We start from the raw sequence: 25647 nt of genomic DNA on the forward strand, positions 1-25647 counted from the left end.
TCTTGTGTCACCAAGAAGTTCCCTTTTCTGTGCCTGTCAACATTCTAACCTCATCTTATTGGGGTACCAGTCATGATGTCACATTTTTAGTTTACCTCTTCAAAGGTCATTTCCCCAAACACAGTGACTCCCAGAGCTTCTGATGGTTGAAATGTGGCTCAGTTTGTGATAAACCCAGTCGCTTGTTGTGATAAACCCAGCAAGTCAGGCTTGAGGACAGACAGGGTGATGGTTCTAGGGCCTTTAATGTACTCTTTTAATGCACGGGTGGCCATAACAGAAAACTGACTTCTCAAAAAATTTCTTCTTACTATTGGGTCTTATTAGGGCACTCTCTGAACAAATTTTTGTTTGTTTGTTTCCCCCCTCTTCTCTCCTTCCCCCTTGTAACTTCCTGTTTTCATCACATGTGACTTTTTGTGGCCACCCCACCCCCTTCCTCAATATCTTCTGTTTCCCTCCTGAGGGCTTCTTGCTAGTTCCATAGTCTATACCCCTATCCCCCCACACAGCCCCCCTTTTTTTACATATATAGAACAATAAAAGTTAGGATCTGCATATGTCTTAAGGTCTTACTGCTGTGAACAGACACCATAGAAGGCAACTCTTATAAGGACAACATTTAATTGGGGCTGGCTTACAGGGTCAGAGGTTCAGTCCAGTATCATCAAGGCAGGAGCACGGCAGCATCCAGGCAGGCAGGGTGCAGGAGGAGCTGAGAGTTCTGCATCTTCATTTGAAGGCGGCTAAGAGAAGACTGGCTTCCAGGGAGCTAGGATGAGGGTCGTAAAGACAAGACCCACAATGACAAGGTCACACCTTCTAATAGTGCCACTCCCTGGACTAAGCATATTCGAGAGAATGTGGGATTCTTCTCTCTCTCTGAGTCCGGGCCATCTCATTTAATAAACTACTTTACCCATTTCCCTGCAAATTTTATATTATTATTATTTGAGCAAACTTTCAAAGCATATGTGTGTGTGTGTGTGTGTGTGTGTGTGTGTGTGTGTGTGAGAGAGAGAGAGAGAGAGAGAGAGAGAGAGAGAGAGAGAGAGAGAGAGAGAGATTTTGAAAAAATTATCATAGGATCTCTGACTAGTTCCCAAGACCAGTATGCGGATAAGCACTGTGTGGTGGGCCCTCATTCTACCCACATCACCACAGGGAAAGCAATGACAAACTCGGTCCTAAGCCCTGAAGTCTGCCTGCTAGGCCTGTAGGGGCAAAAGGAGTAGACGCCTGTGGGTGGTCCCCAGTCTACAATGCAGGGGCCCAGGGCAGTAGAAGGCCATTCAGGGGTCTCATGAGGCTGACAGTGACCATCTATGCTCCAACTTGTCTCTAGTCCCATGCCTCTCCTTCAACAACAAGACAGTCACCTGGGTATTAAGATGTGATTAAAACTCAATAGAGCAAAGCACACATTCTGTGCCTGAAGAGAACAAAGGTCCTTGAAGGGACAGAGGGTACCAAGCTGGGACTGTGTTCAGCCAGAAGGGTTCCTGGATTCTTAGCGTCTGCCATTGCTTCTCTGGCCCAGAACCAGGTACTTACGTCTCTTGTTCTTCCTGACTCGGTGATGGTATCTCCACCTCCCAGGTTGTCTGCCCACGCTGGCCGGCCGTGCAGAGAGCCCTACCTCTCTGCATGCCTATCCCTCAGCCCTCCAGGCAGGCCCTCCTTTCCTCTTTCTTGGTCCCCACCTCACCAAAGCCAGTTCTCTTGCTTTCTTATTTATCATACTAGGATCACTGGGACGCCTTGGGCACCAAAGAAGCTCAGAGTAACAATGTTGCCTGGATTTTAGAGGAGGTCTAGGGAACCTGAGATGATACTTTGTTATTCCTTTCTGGAGTCCTGTATAGGTATAGAATTGTGACTTTAAAAAAAAGACTGTAGGAGCTAGAGTACCTAGATATCTCCTGAGAAGCAGTGTCTTCTAGAAATGGCTGAATAGGCAGGGCTGGAACAATGGCACTCTCAAGGGACAAGTTCACAAGGAAGGTGGAATAGTTCATGGGTCCTACCCCCTAGACAAAGAACTATTGGCTGCTGGGAGAAGGAGAGTTCCCCCCCTCCCAGGGATGAGCCTCCTTATTGGCTGTCCAATGCAGAGTGATCAGCCTTGAAACCATATGCACCACAACAAGACCAAACGCAGAAGGTTTTATTTATGTATATTTATATACACATATTTAACGCTTAAATCAAAGAAAAGAACAAAGGCTCTTGACTTAATAGTGAGGGGAGTGAGAGGGTATCTGGGAAGGCCTGGAGTGAGGAATGGGAGGGAGGAAGTGATGCAATTCTATTTTAATTAAAAACATTTAGAAAAAGAGAGTAACATATTACTTTTTAAAATGGGTGAGTGGATATCACCAGTCAGCTTTGTAGAAATCACACGAGGAGAGATACAAAGGAGGAAAGTTATTTGAAACGTAAATGCTCCTTTATGCATCCTTTATCTGTGGAGATCAGAGCGAAGTCACCCATCACAGGAGGACCAGAAGGGTGCTCTAGAAGTCTAGGACAATCTCTTAGCCCATCACTCAACGCCTTGAATTAGGAACGTGGTCTTGGAGTTGCACTGTGAGCATTTCCCAGGGATCTAGACCTTGTGAGTTCTCAGAGGGGACTGGGAAGCCTACAATAATCTAAATTTATTTCATATTTACCTCACAGATGTAACTTGCATAATAGGCTATGGTCAGAAGAAACATGACATAGATTGACAGAGCCTGAAGCTGTCGTCGTCAGATAACTACAGGAGAATGTCTCCACCTTCCCAGCTCTTGTCATAATCTCTCATCTCTCTTCCAGTCTCCCATAATCATTGGTAACTCCTAAGTTCGACTGCTCCCTCATTCCAGACGGATCCCTCTCTCTTTCCCTTCAGCTAACATAACTCGGGATTCTTTTCTTGCAGCCCTGCAAGGCTTTTATTTCCTCATGCTCCTTGGACCAAATACTTCTGCCAAGGACATCTAGGGTGATGTCCTTGTATACAGGATCCATGCACTGAGGGGCGAGCACACCCACACATAATGTTAGCAGCCCACCCAACCCTAAGAGAAGGGTTGGAGAAATTTCAGAATCCTTTTTGAAATAATTCAATAGCTTTGAGTGATCATGTCGAGAAAACCAGTATTATGTTTATATGCAGAAAATGGCTCAGTCATAAAGAGGATTTGGTCACCTTAGCAGCTTTGTATAAAGAGTGGAAAAGAAAAGGAAAAAAATAATTTATTTGCTCATCTGTTGCTGTGAAATAATAAAAAAAAAAAAAAAAAGGTTGTCTTTTACCCCACACTAGATCCGGCACTGCAGTGCCTCAAGATCTCTGATAGATGTCTTAATCACAGTCAGCAAAGCCTCTCACCCGCTTTGCTCTATTCCACTTCACATTGCTGAAGGCTTCTCTCTGAGCCTGGCAGCAATCTCTCTACCCATCTGGTTCCCAAGGCAGGTTGCCACCATGCCAGAAATATACATCCCAATTCCGTGGCAGCCCAGTGTCCTGCCACCACATACTCTCTTGAACTTCAATCGCCACATCAAAGAACACACAACACAATAACCTCCAATCCAATTGATAAGATATAATTGCCCACCTAAACATACAAAGGCCTGTACACATCCATTCCTTAAGAATATTTGTAACAACCTGTAAATACACAGAGTGGAATCTTAACGTCAGCCTCCATGTTCTCTCCCCTGCTTCTCCTCCAGTTTCCTTCTGTTCCAGTCTCCTCCTCTTCCCCAAACTTTTCTCCCACCCATCCTTCCTTCTCATCCAATGACAGGCCTCATTCTATCTTGTACCTGCCTTCACCCGTATGACATCATCCTACATTTCACCCTTTTTGCCTAATTAAAAAAACTTTTCCCCTCAAATATAAACTGAGTACAACTATTATCATTTTGTAATTAAAAGCATAAAATATTATCTAACACCCAGTCCAACACTTTATCAGTTAAACAGAACATTTAGTTATCCATTCCAGCTTAAGAAAGGCTTACAATCTATGTTATATCCTGGCTAGCTTGTACACTATCTGATAACCATCTAATAAAATATGTATTTTCAGAGTTAAACAACCTGATATGCTATAAGACTATAATCAGTCTTCAACACCATCAGAAATATAAGAATGGCCAAATATCTATACACATAGGAAGCCTAACACAGCTTCCAGAACTGAGAGGTTGTAGCGACAAATCCCACTAGCACAGTCCTCTGTTAGCAACATGTGAGTGCAAGTCTTCAGCCTTCTGGCCCCAAATCAACTGACACCCTTGAAATGCAGAAACCTCAAAGGGCTGATAATTCTGGCTCCGTAGAGATTATCAGTCAACAACTATTCTGCATAAAGTGTCCCTTTTTGGACAGCAGCAGTCTGCAGATGAAACAGGCAGTTTCTGCCCAGTGGCTGCCTAGCCACAAAGTATTACCTCACCTGGAGGTAGTGATGTTCATTTTCTTCGTTAAATCCACCAAAGGGGAACTGCTAGGAGCAGATATGTCTCAACAAAAGATAACTAACTTTAAATTTCATATTTTGTGGATTTCTGATGTTTTTGAAAAACATCTACCTATATAAGGTAATCTGGACTGTTGTCCTTATATCGTAATATATTATCTTGAAATTATTCTCACAAACTCAGAGCCACTCATTTGCTATTTGGCCCTTAAGTCACATGTGTAATCAACTGAGTAGTTCGTAATGGCATCAAATAGAAGGACTGGGGGGTTGGGGATTTGGCTCAGTGGTAGAGCGCTTGCCTAGGAGGCGCAAGGTCCTGGGTTCGGTCCCCAGCCCCGGAAAAAAAAAAAGCAAATAGAAGGACTGGCTCTAAACCTTGTATTTTTAAACTTTTTAAACAAATAAATTCTATAACAAAGAAAAGATATGATTTTAGCTTAGTTACCAAATGAGATTATGGCTGCACAACTCAATCTAGCTAATTTCCCCCTGTTAAATTACAACTATTTCTAAATTCTGCATAAAACAACTTTAGAATAACTACTTTCAACCCCCTAAAAATCCAGGGAATCAGGGCAATGACTCTTCAATAACTTCTTCAAGCTGTACATGGGTGTTGAGATATCCTTGGGTCAGGGGTAGGGAAAATGAAGCAAATGTTGTAGCTTGATGTGCTTGTCTTGACCAGACCCAGCTGAAAGTTCTTGAGACCAGGAATCCAAGTAGGTACATTCTGCAAAATATAATTTTCAAGATAAAAGTTTAGAATTGAGATCTTTTTGTTTGATTCTCTTGAATCTATTTTTTCAGGTGGTCTCTCTCTTCAAATCTGATCAGTACGACTCTGTGAGGTTTCCAGAGCCTAATCATACTTTTTAAAAACACAAAAACAAAACCTTTCTCCCAAAATACTGTGCTCCTTAGTTTTGAAAGAAAAGCTTGTATCTTGCACTCTCTCCCAGAGTAATAGAGTAATAATATAACCATAAAACTCAAAGTCACACCTGTTATGAAGATTAAACGATTTCAAAGAAGGAAGTAATCCAAACAACAGTGTTAAACAATGAGCCTGATAGGCTTTTCTAATCTGTCATATCAGGAAATTAACCCAAAATTCCCATGGAACCCACGTTAAGAGAATCTGAGCTTCCTGTTGTGGTAAATATCAAAATTAACCATAAACCCTCGCTAGCTGGCATAATGAACCATATGGCCTTTAGCAGGGTAATTCATAAAACAAACTAAACACCTTCTATCAATTCCTATATCAACAAGCAACTTATCACACCAGGACTTTAGCCCAAAATATATCAATCTGTCAAGCTCTTTACCCAGAGCCTCAGATTTTAATTTAACCTTAATACCCAAAATATATTGATCTGTTAAGCTCTTTACCCTGAGCCCCCAATTTTTTTTTTTGGTTCTTTTTTTCGGAGCTGGGGATCGAACCCAGGGCCTTGCGCTTCCTAGGCAAGCGCTCTACCACTGAGCTAAATCCCCAACCCCGAGCTCCAAATTTTTATTTAACTGTAATAACTTGTAAATATCACAATTCTCTACTTGGAGTCAGTGACTAACTCTTTCTATCTAAGTTCTGAACCGTTGGAAAAATCCCCACGTGATTCGAATAATCTCTGTCACCTTCTAATAATACCTGTCATTAAGATGTAGCTTGTCTAACTAGGATTTCAACCCAAAATTCCTGTGGAGCCCACATTAGAAGGAACATGAGTATCACATGACTCAACATGGCGCTGGACTCCTCTTACTTAGAAAACAAAACCTTTCTCTCAACTCTTAGGATTACTAGTAGATTCTCGCCCACACGTTGGTTCACCATCTATTGCTGTAAAATAATAAAAAAGGGCTATCTTTTACCCCCACTAGGTCCAGCACCATAGTGCCCCAAGATATCTCATAGATATCTTCATCTCAGTTTTTTTTCCAATTGATAAGATATAATGGCCCACCTAGACATACAAAGCCCTGTACACATCCATCTCTTAAGAATATTCATAACAACCTATAAAGGTACAGAGTGGAATCTTAACGTCAGCCTCCATGTCCTCTCGGCGGCTTCTCCTCCAGTCTTCTTCCATTCCAGTCTCTTCCTCTTCCCTCAAACTTTTCTCCCACCCACCCTTCCTTCTTGTCCAATGACAGGCCTTGTTCTAGCTTGTACTTGCCTTCACCTATACGACATCATCCTACAGTCGTCATTTAGAATTATTGCTGATGTGCCAGCCTTCTGTGCTTTCTGAATCAGCTATGCCATTATGTTGGTGTGCATTTGTGGGTGTTGTATTTTCAAAGGTATCAGTGCTCAAGAGATCACCCCCAACAGAATGCACAAGAGGCAGATGGTGCCAAGAGAGGCAGAGTCTAGATTTCAGGGACTGGGCTTGGGTGGTCAGACTATACCATTCTCAGTATCGTTATGTACATGGGGGAAGGAAGATGAATCTCAGAAGGAGCTGACACTATAAACTTGTAGAACTGATCAACATTAAGAGATTTTGGCAATGCTTAATAATGCTTAGCCCAGTACCCTCCCTGGGGGTCTTCCTCATCTGTCTCACTGCTAGTTGATGGTATTAAGAAGCCAACCTTTAAGAGGTGACAAGGCCACCAGGGCTTCCTAATCACAAACAGGATTAGTGTCCTTGTCAATGGACTCAATGGAAGGGATTTGTCCCTGTTGCCTTTCCACTTTCTGTCACTCAAGGACTTGGCAGCATGGCATCGCTAGACATCGTTCGCTGTGCTCAGCTCTAATACCTCTCAATCTCCCAGGATTGTAAGAAATAAATGTTTACTCTTTGCAAATCGCCTAATCTCGAGGGTTCTGTCTCTCAGGTAGGGGTGTGTGCTGGGATTCTCTGTGCACAACTGTGATCATGAGCGAGGTAGACAGGGAAGTAAAGAATGGGGAGGGGAGTGATTCCACCTTACCCCCATCAGAATGGCTAAGATCAAAAACTCAAGAGATAGCACATGCTGGCAGGGATGTGGAGCAAGGGGGACACTCCTCCATTGCCGGTGGAAGTGCAAACTTATACAACCACTTTGAGCATCAACTTGGCATTTTTCTCAGAAAACTGGGTATAGTTCTACCTCAAGTCGCAGCTATACCGCTCCTGGACCTGTATCCAAAAGATGTTCCACCATCTACCAAGACTGCTCAACTAGGTTCATAGCCGCTTCATTCCTAACCTAGTTGTCCCTCAACTAAAGATTGGGAAAAGAAAATGTGGTACATCTACACAATGGGATACTATTCATCTACCTAAAGCTGAGACAGCGTGAATTATGCAGGCAATGGATGGAACTTGAGGTTATCATCCTGAATGAGGTAACCTAGTCTCCAAAGGACATACATGGCATGAACTCATTTATAACTGGATATTAGCCATAAAATACAGGATATCCATGCTATAGAACCAAGGAAGCTAAATGAAAAGGAAGGCACAAGCAAGGATGCTTGAATCTCATTTAGAAGGGGAATAAAATAGTCATAAGAGGCAGATGGAGGGAGAGAACTGTGAGGGAGGGGAAATAGGGAGGGGAATGGGGAATGTTTAGGATCAGGGGTAGGGAGGGACAGGAGAGATGACTTGATGTCTATGAAAATATGCAACTGGCAGAGGAGAGAACATGGAGGGGGACATCTCCAGAATGAGATAGAGACCTGGGATAAGGGAGGGGCCCAAGAATCAATGGGGGTGACATTAGCTGTGACTCACAACATTGGGGATATGGACCTGGGGGTGAGAAGGCCACCTTCTGTAGCCAGGCAGGAACCCCAGTGGAGCGATAGAAACACTAACCCAGCCACAAAACTTTCAACCCCAAATCGATCCTGTCTACAGCTAATGCAAGCACAAGGGAGGGAGCAGAGTCTGAGGGTATGGCCAACCAATAACTTGAGATCCATCCTACGGGCAAGCACCAATCTCTGATACTATTAATGATACTCCATTATGCCCTAAGACAGGAGCAAGTTGCCCTCTGAGAGGCTCCACCCAGCAGCTGCTGAGATAGATGTAGACACCCACAGTAGATGGAGCTTGCTGACTCTTATGGAAGAATAGGAAGAACTGTGTGCCCTGAAGGAAATAGGAACTCCGCAGGACGGCCAACAGAGTAACTAGACCCTTGGGGCTCTCAGAGTCTGAACCAACAACCGAAGAACATACCTGGGATGGACCTGGGCCTCCCCGCACATATGTAGCAGATGTGCAGCTTGGTCTTCATGTGGGTCTCAAACAACTGGAGTGGGGGCTATCCCAAAAGCCTGTGTGTAGGATACGTTCTTCTAGCTGGGCTGCCTTGTCTGGCTTCAATGGGAAATCCTCACAGAGACTTGAAGTGCCAGGGTGGGGGATACCCAGGGGAGCCCCACCCATTCAGAGGAGAAGGGGATGAGAGTGTGGAGAGGGAATGGGGCAGTGAGTGGGATGTAAAGTGGATAAGTAAAAAAATAAAAAATAGGGGTTGGGGATTTAGCTCAGTGGTAGAGCGCTTGCCTAGCAAGTGCAAGGCCCTGGGTTCGGTCCCCAGCTCCGGAAAAAAGAAAAGAAAAAAAAATTAATACAGACTGAGGGGAGGAAAGCACATGCCTATGTCCCAAGGAAACCACGGTCTCTCTGGCTATGAAGTTAGTGCTAAGCCACCTGATGGACTGAAGCAGCGCTGCGTGCCATGATCAACACTGAGACACAGAGCTGTGTTGGTACAGAGCGGGGAGAGTGACCCAACTCAGCTTACATTTCAACAGACATTATTTCTCGTGCATTCTTCAGTGGAACCTGAGACAGTGATTGGCATACTTCTCTGTCACGGCTTGGGTCTAAGGCCCGACCTGGGACCAGCCTCTTGGATTCCTGAGGGGCTGGCTTATCCAAAGCCAGTCTCTGCCCAGGTCTCTGGGAAACATTGATCTCTACGTAGATGGGCTCAGCAGGCCTTGCTGATCCTCTGGGGCTTCCATCTTGACGGAGTTTGTGGTGATGGTGGCGATGAGCTAACCAAGACTCTCCTCATCAGAGACTGTAGAGCTCTGGGCTCATGCCTCCTCCTCTGTACTCTTAGGAACACATACCTTGTCAACAACTTGTAAGTTTCTTGAGGTTGAAGACGTTAACGATAGACTTTTTGTGATGGGGAAAATCACAATACCAAGGATGAAGCATTCTATAAAGACAAGGAACATCCCCCAGACTCTCCTAAATTCACCAGTTTCCTTGTTTTACATATTTGCTCTTTTTCCATAGTGCATGTACCCTATGCATACTGTAACTGCATATCTCTGAGTACATTCTACATATGTGCATGTCTTAGTTAAAGTTTTGCTGCTGCGAACAGACACCATGACCAAGGGAACTCTTATAAGGACAACATTTCATTGGGGCTGGCTTACAGGTTCAGAGGTTCAGTCCATTATCAACAAGGTAGGAACATGGCAGCATCCAGACAGATGTGGGGCTGGAGGAGCTGAGAGTTCTACATCTTCATCTGAAGGCTGTTAGCAGAATACTGACTTCCAGGCAGCTAGGGTGAGGGTCTTAAAGCCCACACCCACAGTGACACACCCACTCCAACATGGCCACACCTATTCCAACAGGACCATACCTTCAAAATAGTTCTACTCCCTGGACCAAGCATATACAAACCCTCACAATGCATATCTAAGTGAATACTATATCTACATATCTGTGAGTATATTCCACATATGTGCATATCTGAGTGTATACCATACCTGCATATCTATGAGTCCATTCTACATATGTATATCTGAGTGTATACTATATATGCATACCCATGAGTGCATACTGATGTAATACATATTTATGTAGACTTTTTGAAAGACTATCTGATAGTTATAGACATCATGGCATACTACCTTAACTATGCCTACCTCAAGAAAAATGGCTTCTACGCTCCGCACTCACAGTCCTCATCAGAGCCCATTAGGCTCTAGCCCAGCATGCTCAGTGACTTTAAACCTGCTCTTTCACATCTGTCTGTGTAAACATTTGGTATAAGATGATGCAGCTAGGTGTCCCTAACTAAATGTCACTTGAATTATGAAAGACAGAGGGACGGGTCTTCAGCCTGGTTTCTGCCTGGGCCTGGGAAGGCGGCTTAGTAAAGTGCTTGACTTTCAAGCATGAGGACCTGAACTCAACCCACAGAATGCAAAAGGAAAAAGCAGGGTGTGGTAGTAGTACATGCCTATAATGCCAGCCCTGGACGTGGGGGTGGAGATAGATGGCTCTCTGGGGTTCCTGGCTAGCCAGTAACCATGGTAGACAAGGGCTGGAGAGCGACTCAGCATTTAAGAGCACTCGTTAGCCTTTCGTAGTTCCTGGATTTGACTGGCAGCATCCTGTGATGATTCACAACCATTTGTACCTCCAGTGTGAGGGGATTGGATGTCCTCTTCTGACATGCAAGGGTACCAAGAATAAAAGGAGTGACATGCATACATTCTGGCAAAATAGTCACACATAAAGTAAGATCAGTAAACCTTAAAGACAAACGATGAACAAAAACCAGAACAAAACAGGTAGACAGCATGTAGCGGGAGATACTCATTCCCTGATTGGTTCTTGATTGTGTCAATAAAGAAGGCGAGAGCCAATTGCTGGGCGAAGGGTAAAAGTGGACCTTCTAGGTCCCAGGAGGAGGAGAGGAGATGCAGGGAAAGAGGAAGCCTTCGGCCAGGCTTTAGAATGAGAAGCACACAGCAACCATGTAAGGTCTTGGGGTAGCTAGAACTCGTGGTCTCTGCCACCAGCAGGTGGCTGGTATAGGCTGGCTGATAAGGTTAGGGCAGGAGATTCTGCACCCAGCAATCGGGCTATCTGGCAAGTTCTAAGATAATAAAGTTGTTAATGTTTTCCTTCCACAGAGCCAAGGTGGGCGGAGAAAGATAGTGGCTGGGTTGCCAATGGCCAAGGGCAGAAGCTGGTGGCTTGGCAGAGCTAAGGTGAGCAGCAGCTGCTTTCATAACTAAGCCAAAAGCGCGGGCCTTGGTCTTGGGCAAAGGAGGATACGTGAATTTTAAAATTACACATAACAGCAATGTCCTGAGGAAACAACACCAAAGGTTGACTTCTGCCCCTTGACATCCCCTACACACTTGCACTTACACAAACATGCACAAATACACAACACACACACACACACACACACACACACACACACACACACACACACGGGGGGGGGGAGAGAGAGATTTAAAATAAAGCAAACAAACCACTCTCAAACTGTTCTTATTGGTTGAGACAGAAACCTTACACCTGATGAGAACAGTTTGAGGCTGTGGCTTCGTGTGTCATTAAATGATGAGAACTTCAGTTCCTTGTGGCATGGAAACAGGAGTGTAGGAATATGGCAGTTCCTGCTCTCTGCCCTGCATCCTGGAGCTCAGAGATGCCAGCTGTCCACAACACAGGCAAGGACCGAGACTGCCAGTCGGGAATCACAGAGCAGCACAGGAGAAGGAGGGATGAACAGGGAGGGCTGGGCATTCAGACACGGGGAAGGTTGAGCCTGTGTTGGGGTCATGTGTGGGCACTGAGTGTGTGTGTGTGTGTGTGTGTGTGTGTGTGTGTGTATGTGTGTGTGTGTGTGAGAACTGGAGAACACAGATATGGAGCACGCATCAAACACCCATACATCAGGGAAAGCCCCTCCCATATCCGCTGATGAATTCCTCCAGCATGCATCCCACTTGGAGCCCTCTTGAGATGGGATCATGGGCACATGGGACTATACAGACAGACACCCATGCACACTTTTCTGCTGCCTCCTCTTTCTCACACCTTTGGTGCCTCGGAACAGTTAGACCACTGGAGAAACCCACTTTCTGATCATGACTCCATGTGTTAGAACTCAGAAGAAAGCTGAATTTGAATCTCTGTCGTCATTCTGACACTTATTATCCTTTTTTTATTTCTAGTTACTGTGCTTCATCTGTTGGAATGTACTCATTGTTTCCTGTACTCCAGGCTGGCTTTAAACCTACCGTGTAGGGAAGGAAAACTTTGAACTCCTGACCCACTCACCTTCACCCTCTGAGTAATGGACGTGTACCACCATGCCAGGTCTTACACAACACCGGGGAAGGAGCCCAAGGCTTCAGGGGTCTTACAGCCCCAGCTCAGTTCCCCACCTCCCTTAATCCAATGTTATCTATGTGTCCTTTTAAGACTCTCTGACTTTTGAGTTTTATATAAACAGATCTGAAGGCGCTATTGTTAAGTAAGTTGTTAGGTCCCAGCAAAGTGTCCAGAGTGTTCTAGAAACAGCACCTTTTGTACTGATCGCTTCCTGGTTACGAAATGAGAAAAGCTCCATTTTAGAAGCTCCCAGTTCTGAGAACTTTCCTTTTTGTTTTTTTTCCATTTTGACTTCCTTCAGTTTTAATCGAATCATTAATGTTGCGGTAATTATTAAAAATTAATCTTTCATCCCGTGCTAGTGCTGACACCATAGGGTCATGTGGCATCTGCAGGGTATTTTTATCCCTGCGGTGGCCTGTTCTAGAATGGCACCATGCCATGTTAGCTCTAGCTATCCTCTAGGCGGTCTCTCCGCCCCCATTGCTAGCTGCCCTCTCCCGGCTGGCCAGCTGGAAACTCTCTGGTCCCAGCAACCCAGTAAAATCAGGACTCTAGAAGTCCCAACAGCGGCTGGTCCCCCTGAGGCTCTGTGACCTGCTCTAGTCCCAGCTGTGGCTGACCTCTCAACCCTGCTCTGTTTACATTCCTGGCATCTGCTCCCTAATAGTTACCGTATTCACTCCCAACAACCTGTTAAAATCATGACTCAACAAGCTGTAATTTGGCAATCAGATTTGTATGTTAAATTCTCAATCCACAATACATCCATACAATAAACTCTCAACCAATTGATAAAGATATAAACTACTCACTGAGATAAGATAAATTGACCTACAGAAATCCATCCCTTAAGAAATATTCGTAACTACCTACGGCCATTTAAGGCCAATGGATCTGGGTCCTCCTTCTCCTCCTCAATTTTGATTCTTCTTCCTTTTTTCAAACTCTTCTCTCCCGCCTTACAAAAACTTTGTCCCCACCTTACTTTTTACTGTCCAATCGTGGGCCTTGACTTAACTTGTGCCAGCCCTCATCTACATATAGATATCAACTTACACATTAATAATAAGAGTAATAATAATAATAACAACAACAATAATCAAACAAGAACCAAATATTTAGTTGATCCTGAAGTCTTATGCTTGCCATTGGAGGGTAGGATCTGAAATCATAGGCAGAAGAGTCCAAGGGGTTCTGGTGAAGCTCCAGTGACCTTTACCTTAAGTGAAAGTCATTTTCTTAGATGTTTGGAAAAGCCATAAGGAACCATGTTACTTTTTACTTACCTAAAATTGCATATGACACGTGTGAGTATCTTGGTACTCAAACATACATAGTTTAAGTAAAGCTAAGTCACTTGGGTGGACAATGTTTCCTACAAGCCATAGAGAATCCAATCAAAACCCCAGTACCAAGCATGAGAACCCCCTTTTTTGGGTTGTCCAGGGAGTCCGAGAGACTGCTAAAATGGAATGGCGTATTGGTACTGGCCTTGGGTACCTCCCAGAGGTTGAAGATAAATCCCTATGATTGAAAATACCACATACCTCGGACAAAGGACTGAGAGACTCAAGCAAGATCTGACCTGAGAGCTCCTACCTGAAGGCGTTAGGCAAGCTGCCCATTTAGGGAGGCAACCAACAGCCCTACCCAGCTGGAGCACCTATGAACTACAGCAGTGACCAGCGTGACAAGGTGTCCCTGAAGGTACAACCGTAGCACTGTATCCTGTATCTTGGCAGCAACCAACAGTTGTCCAATTGGACTTCAGACCTGGTAGACAGGAAAATCATGCCTGGTACAGGCAACCTAATGAACTGCGTAGGGCTAGTGAGGTCATGGATCTTCAGGGGAACTTGCTGCTACCACTTCACTAAACCAGCATATTCCTAACCACATTCTAAACACTTGCACTGTGGCCCACAGATACATGCAGCTCCCAACTCTCACCAAAGAAGCTTCTCCTTGGTGACAAAAATCATCAGAGAAAGTCACCGCTGCTCAAAACACAAAGGACAAGTGTCATGGGATACCAGGTATCGATACGTCTACAGCAAACCCTGCGTTCAAGCCTTAGGGAACTTTGTAAAAGAAGAGACAGGGAAAATCGTAAGAGACTGAAAACCATGGGGTCTACTATGAGACTATGTCTCCTAGAAATAACCAAAAGGCCTCACCCATGGTATTTCAACAATATGGTTGTCTAAACAAGACCTGAACAAGGAGACTCTGTGTAGACATAGTAACTGGGGGGAGGAAATGCCATAGAGCCCCATCCCTAGACAAAGAACTTCAGGCAAGTGTAGGAAAGTGCAAAGAACGGAAGTAGTGATTCCCCCATGGATGAGCCCTCCAGTGCCAGGGGTACGTAAAAGCAACACTGAGTGCACCAGAGGAGGGGAAAGCGAATGGAGGGAAATAATGTAATTATTTTTTAAAATAAAAACAAAAGTCATTTTCCCATTCACTTGTACATACTTTGATTCATTAAAATATACCCGATGAAGCCAGGCACGGTGCTCATAATCCTAATACCTGGGAGGCTGAGGCATGAAGATTGCTGTGAGGTTGAGGTGAGCTACGGCTGTACACAGAGACGTGTCCCAAAACAACACAGGCTGATTGTCTTCTGTGTGCAGAGTACCTTTAAGTGCTAGCACAGGTCAGGAAGCACGAGACACTAAGGTCTCTGATTTGAGACCAGCACATGAGGCAGAGGGACTCCCACTTACTGTTGGAGTGGGGGCAGAATTGGTGCACCAGCCTCCATTCCTCGTGTCCCTTCTGTGGGACAGAGGGACCGTGTCACCAGTCATGAGCACAGCTTTGGCTCCAATGAGTCACAGTGTTGGTTTCTTCCAGAGGTATCTGCCCATTGTCCCTCCGAGTAATGTTTTCTTTTCCACTCTTCTAGAGTGTACCTCATAGGCATTTGATCCAGGTTCAGTACATTTGGGGACAGTAGCCTGACCGCCCTGGGTTGTGAACCCCAGTTTTCATCCTTGCTTAGCAAACTCCCCGTTTTCTCTAGTGTGTTTCCCCGAGCCTGGTGAATTCTTACAGATCTTGGTGTGAATTTGCGAGACTTCCTCTTGCATAACAGTCCTTCAGATACTCTCTAAAACAAAGGGGACATAATGAACCCCCAGGCTGCTCTATCTTACCAATACCTGTGAATAATGCCCTACGGGATAAGATACCCTAACAATCGTAATGTTAGGACCTATTGTTTGAATAAACAATAGATCAGTGTCTTTAGTAAATTAAACTGCACTGCAAAGTTGCCAGTTTGGGTCGGGTCACAGGTTGTTCCCACAGAGGGGAGGGCAGAAACTTCAGATAAGAATCAGGATGTGAAGTGGTTGCCAAAACCCATTCAAGCTCTAATGAATGGTTCCTTAGTCACCAATGTTCTACAGGATTAGAATCACAAGTTCAAGGCAAGCCTGGGCAACTTAGTAGGACCCTGTCTCAAAACTGAAAACCAGCAAAGTAAAAGGAGCTGAGCATATAGTTTATTGACAGAGTGCTTACCTAGAATACGCAAGGTCTGAGGTTCAGCCCTGAATGTTGGCATTCTTTCTATAGTCATCCAATGGTTACCTAGCAACAACCAGGTAGGTGTGGCTTGCTGTAAACGGGACAGTTTGACCTCTCTTCCTCTCTCCCTCTCTCTGACTCTCTGCCCCTATTCTCTCTCTGACCCCCTCCCCCATCTCTTTCCATGTCTTTCTCAGCCAGCCTCCTCCTCTCCCCTCCCCTCCCCTCCCCTCTTCCTTCACCTCTCCCCCCAACCTTTACTCCCCTTCCCGTGACCCCAAATAAACTATTCCATACTGGTAAGTCATATGGCTAGTACCTAGGGGGAGGGTATGCCTCAGGCTTCCACTGAGGCACCCCCTCCCACTGCACCACACCGGTAGCACTCTATAAAACATATCCTTAGTTTTATAAAACACATCCTTGAATATCACTGAGAAGGAGAGAGGGGTGGGAATGAAGGGAGGGAGGAGGAGGGAGGGAGGTGCAGAGAGGTAGGATAACAGGAGAAGGAAAAGAATGCAGACAAGAATTTCTTATGCATTTGGCTGTAATATTTCTTGGACAAAATACATTAGTTTACACGACCTTTCTCGTGATTTGAGGGAGGCGTCAAAAGAAACAATATGGGGCTGAAGATTGGCTCTGCGGTAGAGTGCTTGATCCCTAGTGCTAAGGGAGCAGCTTAGCCACCCTTAGGGGAGACGCAGGACTCATGGCTGAGGGCGCCTTTACAGGACGTTCTGTTACAGACAAGAAAGCTGACACAGGGAGTCAGTGTTTAAAGGACACAGTAGGCTCACGTTCAGAGCAAAGGTGAATGGAGGCAACTGGAGGGCAGATGCCAAACCGTTTCGAGCTACCTGAAGCACACAGATCTGTGTAAGATTGGAGGGGCGGGAGGAAGGGTGGGGCAGACAGACCAGTGGCTTTCGGTGTTGTTTGCTCTTCCGCTTCCAAGTGTAAAGTATCACTTTGTATCACAAACAAAAGAGGAAACTCACGTCAGTTTCCCTATTACCAATCCAAAGACCATAGGGGAGGAGAAAATCCCTTGCTAACTTCAGCGACTGGAGGCTTTATGTCAACACTAGAAAACGGGAGTGGAAGACACAGGTCGTTGAGCAAAGCTGTGACCCCAGGAAATTAAACGCTGGGGGTGCCTGCCAAGTATGTAAAGTGAGAGGTGTTCCTAAATAATAGAAAAGCACTTGGCACTGTGAGGATGACATGGGCGAAAGGCCCAGGCATGATGCTGGACACTGAAAGATCCCACGCAGAGAGACCCTTACTCAAGTCTTGGGAAATCGCGGACCCCAGACACAGAGAGACCATTTTGGATGTAATAAGCAAAGGCGAGGTTTATTACGGAGACCTATTACAGAGATCTCCGGGCCGACACGTATCCCGCGCAGGAGACAGAGGTGTCGGCCCCGAGAGGCTGGGAAAAAGAGTATTTAAAGGCAGAGGCTGTGAGCACCAGGGGATGGGGGATGTCAAAGGGGAATGTACCACAAGTTACAAGATTGTTTTATGGCTCCAGGAGATAAGGGGACGCCAGAAGGTTTTATGGCCCCCTGGTTCCTGGAACAGAGCTACTAAATCAGGAGAAGGGTAGGGTCTTTAGGTCCTCATTATTTTTAAAAGTTTGTCAAAATTGATGGAGCATTTGTATTTGAAACACCTCTGGTTAGGCTTGGGCTGTCCGGTTTCTTGGAATGCTCTCTGTAGGACACAATGGCTGAAAAGCACAAGTAGGGGCTTATCAGGGTCTGGAGGACATCTGGTTAAAGTATGACTCTGAGTAAGCTGGGGGGATGTCTTTGGATGGTTTATGGCTCAGTCCTCGATAGCCTGAGCTGGTTCTTGTATTCCTTTTCTTTATCTTTATGGCCTGCTATTCCTGGCGGCAGGGCTTAGCCCTGAGTTTGTGGCTTTTGGGGCTAACTCTTTTAATTTTATATTTTTAAACCTAGAATTCGTATAATTTTCTTTTCAGACACCAGGGACACCTTTTTTGGGGAGGGAGAAGAGATGGTTTGATATATAGAATCTTCACAGATGGGACAACACACTATAAGTTAAAAAAAAATCCTCAGTCATTTCCTAATTTGCAGAGAGTCATAGTAATGATGACTTTGAATGTCCGTGCATCGTCTCCAGACTTGTGATGAGGAAAGTTCAATAAATGCAATAAAGGGTTTTTAACTTAGTGGGAGTAAATACCTATATCCTGGACATTTTGTAACCTCCATAGATTTCAAAGCATATTTGTTTAGATTTATTTATTTTGTTTCACAGGTATGGGTGTCTGGCCTACCTATGTGACTGTGTGCCATGTGTAGAGAGGAAGAGGAAGAGGGAGGGGAAAGGGGAGGGGGAGGGGAAGGGGAGGAAGTAGGGGGAGGGAGAGAGATCATAGAAGAAGAAGGTGTCAGATTCTCCAGAGTTAGAGATGCTTGTGAGCCACAGTGTGAGTGCCAGGAGTCAAATCTGGGCCCTTTGAAGAGAAGCCGGGGCTCTTAATTGATGAGCTATCACTCCAGCCCGAAAACATACTTTCTTGTCCTTTTTTTTTAATGGCTGTCTTAGTTAGGGTTTTACTGCTGTGAACAGATACTGTGACCAAGGCAACTCTTCTAAGGACAACATTTAATTGGGGCTGGCTTACAGGTTCAGAGGTTCAGTCCATTATCATCAAGGCAGGAACATGGCAGCATCCAGGCAGGCATGGTACAGGAGGAGCTGAGAGTTCTACATCTTCATCTGAAGGCTGCTAGGAGTAGACTGCCTTCCAGGCAGCTAGGATGAGGGTCTGAAAGCCCACACTCATAATGATACACCTACTCCAACAAAGCCACACCTACCCTAACAGGGCCACACCCTCTAATAGTCCTACTACTTGGGCCAAACATACAAATCACTACAGCGACATAGTCTAGATCTAACAGCTACCAGAGCTACCAGGACACTATTTGTTCCTCAGTTTAGAAACTTCTGGAAGATGCAACACCTGCCTTGTACCTGGCCCTGTGTGCAGAGGTTGGGGGCTGGGCAAAACTTGTGTCAGCTATTGTCTTTAGCATGCTTACAGTCTAACTTGGGAGGCAGAGTGCTCTTAGGGGATGGACTGTGGTATGGGTCAGATTGAGTTCTGGGACCATTCAAAGAAAAGGGAAGAATAAGCTTGGTTGAGGAGGGTGTGGAGAACTACACAGCTGAAGACTTGTGAGTTGGCAAGGATGGCAAAGATCTGCACACCATGCTCTCCCAAAGCCCTATACAGATCTATGGGAGAGCTGTCAGTGCTGATCTGCCTGAAAACTGGTGAGTTCGGGGAGACTTCCAGTTGACCTGCCTGAAGAGGAAACTCTAGGCAGATCTCAAGGGGCCATGAAACACTGCGGTAGAGTTTAATGTGAGGTAACTAAGGGATGAGGCGCCATCTTGCCCCCTTCCCCATCTTATTCTGTCAGGGATGTCTATACCTATAATCCAGATGCTATCTTTGTCAGCCATGTCTCTGGTTACCACGGTTTCCATTTTGTTCCCCATCTAGAAAGGCGTGTTAAGTCATTGCCCTGGAGAGGGAATTTTAAAGGAGAAAGTTAGCTTTAGTTCATGTATTCAGTCCAGAGTCAGCTAGACCCGCTGCTTTCAGTCTGAGGCTGGATATCTTGATGGGTTGGAAGATGCTATTTATTTCTTAGTGAACAGTAAGGAAGGAGGGGGGGAAGATGAAATGGGAGGAAGGGAGGGAGGGAGAGAAAGAGAGAGAGAGAGAAACAGAAAAAGACACAGAGAGAGACAGATACAGAGACCGAGACCACAAACATAGGCAAAGAGATGCCCCCAGGGATCTGTTCCTCTCACCTGAACCTTGTCAACTAAAGGTTCCATTATTCCCAAAACAGTGCTGCCACCGGAGACGGAGTGGTCTGCATGAGTCCGTGGGGGCACATTTCACATTCAAACTGTAACACGTGGTTTTGGAGCCAGTGTCACATGTCAGAACCACTTTTTGTCTAGACTGCAGGGATAACACGTGATATTTAGGGTTGTTAAATGGGAACCTGTGCTGGGATGTGGGTAGTGTAGTGATGTCTGCTCTGTCCTCTGCTCCCTCCTCCCGCACGCTCTGCCAGGCAGCATCAGCATCTGCCTGCCACATCCCAGTCTTCCGGTCTCCCTCTGGGTTCTCACCACTACTCTTTGCCGTGACCCTGTCCCTCATCCTGGAAGCTGAAGCAAGCCCTGGGCACAACGGTCAACTCATTAGAAGAGATTTTAGGGCTTTATTGTCCAGATGTTGAAATTCTAAATGAAGTTCCTCCTGAGTTTGTGGCGAGCTTTCTGCCGTTCGCTTCGATTGGTTCAGTGATTTGTAAAGGTAAGTGCAGCCATGATGGTGCCTGAAGTAAATAATCTCCCATATGAGCCCTAGAGTGCTCCAAATACCCCAAGACCATGCAGTTCCTTCTCAAACATGGCTAATGTAAGTCAGGGTGTATTCGCTCAGTCAGGACAGTCATGTCGTTCTGATGTGGGCTGAACGATGTTCCCATTCTTCACCTTGATTAGAGGAAAAATAACTGAGTGTTTGTTTCTTTTGAATGTACATATTATTCGGGTGTGCCATTAGAAAACAACCGTATAAGAATGTGTTTAAATGAAACAAACAAGAAAGCTTCTACGAATGTAACAGAATCCACCTTATTTCTGTTTGACTAGGGCAAAGGCTCCTATTTAGAATTATAACCTGACGTAGATAGGATGCATAGAAATATAAATAACTGTCTCCCCTGTATAGAGGCTATACATTTTGACTAGAAATCTCCATCAAGTTGGCTTGCTAAGGGTGCTTCTCACCTGAGCACTGCTGTCGTGTTTACTGTCTAGCTCTGCTGTCCTAGCCGCCTGAAGGAAAACCTGGGTTTCCTATTCTCGGCTTTTACTTTCTTGTCTCAGGTATGGAGGAAGGGAAGAGTACGGTAGTCAGGTCTGCCCAGCTGCCCAACCCTGCGCTGCCTGGTGTGCATGGCCTGGGTGAGAGGTCACGGCCTGGTGTGCATGGGTTAGGTTTTATTAGCTTCTTTTTAGTAGTTTCTGTTCTATTCCAGGATCCAAAAGGCAGTGACTCAAGGTCAAAGCACACATTATCTCTTACTTCTTAGGTCACTCCTTACTTTTTAGCTCTCTCTCAGAGCTCACCCACCTGCCCCCAACACACATACACCTCCCTCCTCTCTCCCTTGTCTGTATCCCCAGAGTCTTCCCACAGCTCACAAGAGAAGAGCATTCTACAACACCATATTTAGGTCTGTTTTCTATCTGCTGTGTTCCAGTGCTGGCCCTCATCGGCAGTATGATGTGCTGGCACTCTGGAGTTCAGGGTGTCTCCCCTCTTACAGGCCCCTTGGCACACTCTTCTTAGCTCTCGTTCAAACTACCCTTGGCACATGTCCCTGGATTCTTCCTCCTACTGACAGTGATCCAGCACAACTTCTGCTGCAACATTCACCAACTGTTTTGCATTGATATATTTGCCTTGTCGGCAGACAGAGGACCCTGCCTTTGCTCTCACCGCTCTAGCATGTGCCCTATATGGTGATCGATATTTATTTTTCACATAAATAGCATGAATTAGAAGATCTGGGAGTAGCATTTCCTCTTCGTATGACTTCATATCTAAATCTGTTAAGTTTTTGAATTACTATCTAATTATTTTAATTTTCCCCTGGCTAGCAGTAGAACTTGGTGCTTTATGCTTGCTAAGCAAAGGCTCCACCATGAAGTTCCCTACTCAGCCCACTTCTAGTGGCTGGAATCTGAGCTGCCTGACTTTGACCAGTGGGCTACCTCAGCTACTACCTATGCTCCTTAAAAACGTTTCAGTGGAACACAGCCAGGGAGACATACCCTGTGTATCATCTTTGGCTATTTGTTTTGCAAAGCCAGTCCTCAGGGGACCTGGGGAGATGGCTCAGTCAGTGAAGTGTTCATCTTACAAACATTAGGACCTGAGGTCGATCTGCAGAACACATCTACGAAAAGTAGAACCTCATAGGACGCTCTTGTCCCAGCACGGGAGTGGCAGAAGCAGGTCTATGTCCAGCCAACTTAGTTCCACTTGGTAGGTTTCAGGCAGATGAGAGAGCCTTGTTTCAAAGAAGGGAATCAGTCTCTGGGATAGGAAGGAGGTTGTCCTCTTACTTCCATAAACACATGTACACATTCACATGTGCACCTGTCACACACACACAAACAGACATATTATACATGCACACACACATGCACGTGCATATACACATTCATACATACACTTATGCATATGCACATGCATGCACACAAGTACATACATACATACATGTACACGCACACATGCACATGAACATGCATACAAGTATATGCATACACACATGTACATATACACATGCACACACACACACACATACACACACACACACACACACACACACACACACACACACACACACACACACCAGCCAGAACACAGTAGTTTAATAGAGCTTTATGACCTTGCAAAGCCCAAACCATTTGTTTTGTGGCACTTTACAGAGCAATGTGCTGACCCAGCTCCAAGTGTTCACTATTCACCAGAACACCAGGCTTTTTGACTTGCTAATGCTCTCTCTGGAGATTCTCCAGGCTGGCATTGCTCCCTGTATGGCCAAGGCCAGCTCCATGAGCATTATTTCCATAATGGCCTCCCCCATTGGTGTAAGAATCAGGGACAGGGCACAATAGTCATAGGCAGGCTATCCACACACGCCGTGCTGACTGAGCCTGGTGAATAGGCAGGGGACTCACTCCTACCATGGAACCTTCCTGAGCCTAAGAATGGGCCCGTGCTTCTGTTGTTGCTGACATTACGCTTGCGCTAAATCATCAAGAGACTCACAGTGACTGAAGCTGTGTGGGTTGCAGGATAAGGGGAAGGAACAAACATGCTACCTACATTGAATGGGAAGATGGACAAGGAGGGTTTTTCTAAGGGTAAGTATGTGGGGGCTATGCTTTACTTGCATAGGGTAGCAAGGTATCATGTGACGGCACAGCTTCACATGTGTGTGTGTGTGTGTGTGTGTGTGTGTGTGTGTGTGTGTGTGTAAGGCTGTAGCTGTCCTCTAGACAACTATCCAACCTACCCACAAGCACAACAACCCTGTCTGGTCCTCACACCACTAGAAAGACAGGCCAAGCAAATGTGGGGCTTGTTTAGAGATCACAGGGATAGGGAGAATTGTGAAGAGAGCCGGAGTGGTTGCTAACATGAGGAGACAATGCTTAGTGAGGGCCTCTGGGAAGGCAGGGGTCAGGCCAGCAAATGGGGACAATGAATGTGGCAAACCTGGGGCAGACAAGCTGAAGCAGATGAGGACAGGATGGAAATAAATCCTTGGAAACCTCCATGATATCAGAAGAGCTTAATGCCCGTGTGAGAGATGGCCCTGGAGACAAAGCTGGGTGTTAGTGGAGAAAAGCATTCCGGGATTCAGGGATTCCCAAATACCACGTGGCAGGTCTCTGGAGAGAATCTGATACTTGCCAAGGCTACTGCAGATGTTTTTCCAATGGGTAGCCCCTGCGGGATGCATCTGTATTGGAGCTGTGGGCCTCTTGATCAGTTGGGTTGCAAAGGAATGAGGGGACATCACTGGGGCAGGTTTCAAGCTTGTCAAGGGCTTCATTAGTCCAAGGATGCTGCCCAGGCTGGAGGCTGGAATCATCTAGCCGGAACCTGGATGCTCACAGGGTGAATTTACTTTGTTCCAAATAATCCTGAGAAAACCAGGAAGGCTGGTGGTGTTGTGTTTATAAAAAGATAAAGAGAGGAGGACTATGTTTTGGTGAATGTGTGGTAAGGTATGGGGGAAATGGGTGCCTCCATGGGCCCATGCTGAGGCATCACTTTCCCCTGAGGGACCAGCCACAGGACAGTATAGTATAGAATAGAGTTAAGAAAAGAGTTTATTTAGGGCATGGGGAGGAGAATTGAGAGGGTACTAGAAGAGGAAGGGAAGGAGGGAGGGAGGGAGGGAGGGAGGGAGGGAGGGAGAGAGAATAGAGAGAAAGGAAGGCCATGAGCACATGGAGAGGGAAAGGGGTGAGGGGACAGAGTGGGAACAAGAAGAGAAAGAGCGAGATAGAACTACAGTGGAGGGGCAAGCAGCCCCTTTTATAGTGAGTCAGGCATACCTGGCTGTTGCCAGGTAACTGTGGAGCTGAGCTTAGACAAAATGCTAACATTCCCCCATTTTGGTTTAATTAAAAAAGAAAAAAATTGTAAGAGGTGATGGCGGTGCAGGAATAGGGTTGTTGTAATCTCTAGCTACTTCCTGCTGGCTTCAGGGTGACGCGTCTCTAGGGAACCTAGAAGAATGGGGATGGGAATGTTGGCCCAGTCTTAGGGAGATGACTGTTTCCTTGCTGTCCAGGGTCTGTGGAACCATCTGAGGACAGATGAGAAGGAACAAGTCCAGCAGAAGTGTCTGTCTGTGAGAGGAGATTGGAGCACGTGGAGGTCGCATCTCTGAAGCTGTCCCGGGTGTAGTAAGCACCTGGACTTGACAAGATGCTCACACACACACACACACACACACACACACACACACACACACACACACACACACACACAGTAGAGAATAAGATTAAGTACGTCTGGGGAAAAGGAATTTTTCTTAGATGTACATTCAAAACCCAGAGGAATGCCACCCTCTGGAACAGGTAGTAAGTGGGAACATTAGGCAGATGCACTTACCTGGATAGAGTCTATTTAGTCCATGAGAGGTAGAGCTGAGTGGGTTTCCTGTAGCTCATAAGTTTACGAAAGAGATAACAACATGAATTAACAACATGAACATTTTTTTTAAAAAGATTTATTTATTATATGTAAGTACATTGTAGCTGTCTTCAGACAAACCAGGAGAGGGCATCAGATCTCATTACACATGGTTGTGAGCCACCATGTGGTTGCTGGGATTTGAACTCAGAACCTCTGGAAGAGCAGTCAGTGCTCTTAACCACTGAGTCATCTCTCCAGCCCAACATGAACATTCTTTAAGATGAGTTTTTTGTGGATCAGAAGGAACAAGAATTTGTGATTGTACAGTTGGATGGTATAGTGGAATGTTTCATTCGAGTTAGGCAAATTTATAAGAACCTGAATAATGTTAGGACAGTGATGTAGCAAGGAGAGGAAATATGAAGCATTTAGCTGATGGAAACTGAGTTTAGGTAAGGATGTTTGGGCTAGCGAGCATTGACTCTCCATGTGGTAGCAGGGAGGAAGCGAATCTGCGGAGTTTCTAAATCAGAGCATTGGCAACAAATGTTGTGTTTTTAAAAAGATAAAGAGAGAGGAGGAATGTTTTGGTGGATGTGTGATAAGATATAGGGGAAGGGGGTGCCTCCGAGGGCCCATGCTGATATAGTATAGAACAGAGTTTATTCAAAGCATGGGATGGGGAGGG

The 25647-nt window shown here is 45.5% G+C and overlaps 1 long non-coding RNA gene across 2 annotated transcripts; it reads right to left on the reverse strand.

Moving 5' to 3' along the window:
• Positions 1-607: 607 nt before the first annotated feature.
• LOC134482716 (uncharacterized) lies at positions 608-24823 on the reverse strand. Of its 2 annotated transcripts, none has more exons than XR_010059191.1 (2): positions 23526-24823; positions 608-5217 (listed from the first exon to the last, which is right to left on the reverse strand). It is a non-coding gene; the product is annotated as an uncharacterized LOC134482716 (long non-coding RNA). The 2 variants fall into 2 exon arrangements; XR_010059190.1 differs by lacking the exon at positions 23526-24823 and adding an exon at positions 16148-16375.
• Positions 24824-25647: the final 824 nt, after the last annotated feature.

This window comes from Rattus norvegicus, chromosome 1 (genome assembly GCF_036323735.1).
Source record: "Rattus norvegicus strain BN/NHsdMcwi chromosome 1, GRCr8, whole genome shotgun sequence".
In the NCBI taxonomy this organism is placed as follows: Eukaryota; Metazoa; Chordata; class Mammalia; order Rodentia; family Muridae; genus Rattus; species Rattus norvegicus.